A 733-nucleotide genomic window follows, 5' to 3' on the forward strand; every position below is an offset into this window, starting at 1 on the left:
AAAACTATTGTGACTACACAGTAGTAAACACTGCCACATTTTCTATGTGTAGGCAGCAAAAAGATTTCCAGATATCTGAAAGCTTAGGAAATATATTCCCAGGGTATATTTCTTGAAAAAAATTAGTTGAAAAAATTCATTCTATGTGAAATGTAGAACAAAACTAAGAATGTAAGACCAGAAAATTCTGTGAAAACAAAAAATAAAGCTGGTGGTGACAATTAAAACAGTTAAACATGGAATTAATTAAAAAATATTTGTTAATAATATCAAAGCCAACACTGATTTAGTGCTTACTATCTTCCTACACTGTGCTAAGTATTTTACACATATGTTTGTTTAGAAGACTTCATGCAGATGTCAAAAACTATTCAACATGGCCAGGCGTGGGGCTCACACCTATAATCCTAGCACTTGTGGAGGCCGAAGCAAGAAGATCACTTGAGGTCAGGAGTTCAAGGCCAGCCTGGGCAACATAGCAAGACCCTGCTTCTAAAAAGTTATTTATTAAATAAAAGATTTAAAATATAAAAGTAGGAATGTAATAAAAACAATCTAAGCTTTAAATCTTCAGATTGTATTATGAAAACCAATCACTGAGGAAAGAGTGAAAGAAGTTCTTATTTCTTCATCTTCATATTGAAAAGACAATGACACACAAAAGAAACCGTTTTAATTTTTATTTACTTTGATGATTTGAGACATATTAGGCTGCCCACAAAGTAAAAAATAA

This window comes from Macaca nemestrina, chromosome 17 (assembly GCF_043159975.1).
Source record: "Macaca nemestrina isolate mMacNem1 chromosome 17, mMacNem.hap1, whole genome shotgun sequence".
Classification (NCBI taxonomy): domain Eukaryota; kingdom Metazoa; phylum Chordata; class Mammalia; order Primates; family Cercopithecidae; genus Macaca; species Macaca nemestrina.